Source organism: Grammomys surdaster, unplaced genomic scaffold (genome assembly GCF_004785775.1).
Source record: "Grammomys surdaster isolate TR1022 unplaced genomic scaffold, NIH_TR_1.0 317, whole genome shotgun sequence".
NCBI classification, from domain to species: domain Eukaryota; kingdom Metazoa; phylum Chordata; class Mammalia; order Rodentia; family Muridae; genus Grammomys; species Grammomys surdaster.
The window spans coordinates 533,791-536,276 of NW_021604736.1; positions in this window are offsets into that span (position 1 = coordinate 533,791).

The following is a 2,486-nucleotide window of genomic DNA, read 5'->3' on the forward strand; positions in this document are numbered from 1 at the left end:
GCACTGAAGCCTGTCCCCCAGAGCCAGGAGATACTTCCCCCAGAGCAGGGCCAGTCTTTAGCTATGTGTGGTGTTGGAGGGTTGGGGGTGTGGGTGTGTGTGTGTGCTGGCCAGCGTATTTTCCTGTTTGTATTATGAGAGGAAGTTGACTGTGAGTCAGCAGACACAGGAACTGTCAGCAACCAGAGGAAGACCCCAGCTTCTGGGGGAAGAGCAGGGGAGTGTGAGGAAGTGAGTCCCATCTCTTCTTGCTGTCCCAGTTCAAGGAACAATTGTCATCTTCAGCCTCCTACAGCCCCACTTCCCCAGGGCCTTCCCTTCTAAAAAGGATGATAATAATAATTAATAATTAAAATGTCCATAATAATAGCTACCAATTATTGAGAGCTGCCTGTGTCTCAGGCCCTGTGCGAACACTGCTTTGCAAACTTCAATTACTCATCACAATATTCACATAAAATAGGAAATGTTACGACCTCCGTTTTACAGATAAGGAGACAGGACCGTTAAATGACTTGATTAAGCTAGAAAGCAGCAGATTGTCCAAGTCACCCACAAACCCTGCACAGGACTCCTCCTCCCTGTGCCGGAGGACTCCCTCTTCCCTCCGGTGCTCCTCACCTTACAGCTTCAGCTATAAGGAATGAAATTAATCAAGGCCCCAGCTACTTCCTCTGAAAACCATGAATTCCTGCTGCTAGACCAGCCTATGACAGGGCTTAGCAAGAGACCTGGGGACTTTCCTTAAACTGCATGATGGATGGATGATCTGTGACCCACTCCCCTCAACCTCAGAGCTCGTGCTTTCATAGCTCCCCCTCCCAGACCCAGGCCCCTGCCCTCTCACAGGAATTCCCCCTTATCAGATTCTCTAAGTCTTTCCTAGGCCATCCAGCCTCTTGTGGGAGGGCAGTTGACCCTGCAAGGGACAGAAATTACTAGGGGGTATCCTGGTAAGGTGCAGAAATTCCAACCAAAAGGTTTTGTTTCTTTTTGGCAGCCAGGTATAGCATATGAACCCTGTTTCACATAATGTTTTAAAATGCATAAAACAAAATATATAGGTGTATGAAGGAAACCAATTGTATTGCAATAAAATTATAAAACTATTTTAATGTCATCTAGTAATGTATGTGCTTTTTTATTAATGCTTTAAATAAGATCAAGTGTTAGGTTGATACCTCACATAATTTTAAAACAGTAATGAACATAAATGATATTTTAAAGATCTACAATATTGTGGTATGGAAACTATGTGATTTCTATTCCTAACAAAGCTATAAATGTAGCTAACATAATATAAATACGGCTTGTCATCACCTTTGTAGCTGAAAGGAATGGTAAATATCACCAATTTTCTTCCATTTGAGTTCTAAGTTAAGGACACTGGGGTCAGGGCAGAGCCACCGAGTAAAAGACCTGGCTTCCTCTCTCAGGCTCCACCCTGTCTTCCTCCATTTGGTGATATGAGGTGGGTGGAAACCTTCTGCCCTTGGGTTGTATTTTCTTCTCTCTTTTCCCCAAATCATTCTATCCTCCTCCTCTTATCTTTCTCCTCCCTGCTTCCGCCTCCTCTTTTCTTTCTGTAATTTAAAAAATTTTTGTTTCCTGTGTCTGGATAGATTTATCTGATTGTTACCTATGTACGACTTGCATGCAGTGTCTGCAGAGCCCAGAAGAGGGCGTTGGATCCCCCTGGAACTGGAGTTACAGAGAGTTGTGAGTTGCCGTGTGGGTGCCGAATATCAAATACAGGTCCTCTGGGAGTGATGTCAGTCCTGTTAATTCCTGAGCATCTCCCCAGTCTCCTCTGTTCTCTCTATAACTCCATTTCTGTCTCTCTTGCTTTGGTCTCCACCTCGTCCACTTTGGATACACTTCTGTTACCCACCCCACCACCATTTCTGTATGTCTAGCCCTCTGGCTTCTGTCTCTCTGTGCATCTGGGTTCTCATAAGCTACCCCTGAAGGGATCAAGCAGATTCAAGGGGATTCCAGTAGCCTTCAGCAAGGTTCAGCAAGACAAGGAGAATTCTTTGACCCTAGAACAGTGATTCTTAACTTGTGGGTTACAACTCCTTTAAGAAGTTGAACAACCCTTTCACAGAGGTTGCCTAAGATCATTAAAAACCACAGTTATTTGCATTATGGTTCATAACAATAGCAAAATTATGGTTGTGAAATAGCAATGAAAAAAAATTTATGGTTGAGGGTCATTACAGCATGAGCATCTGAATTAAAGATCTCATCATTAGGAAGGTTGAGTGCCACTAAGGTAGAGTCTCTGGACAAGGAGTGCTCTAGAAACAGGTCAAGAAGGAGGTGACTGGCAGTAAAGGCAGGGGTGGGAGGAGAGATCCTCCGTGAGGAAGCAACACTAAAGCCCCTGTGCACCTGAATGTAGACACAGTGGGTCTTTCCCACACTTCACCACGGAGCTGTTTTGTTTTGTTTTGTTTTGTTTTGTTTTGTTTTGTTTTGTTTTG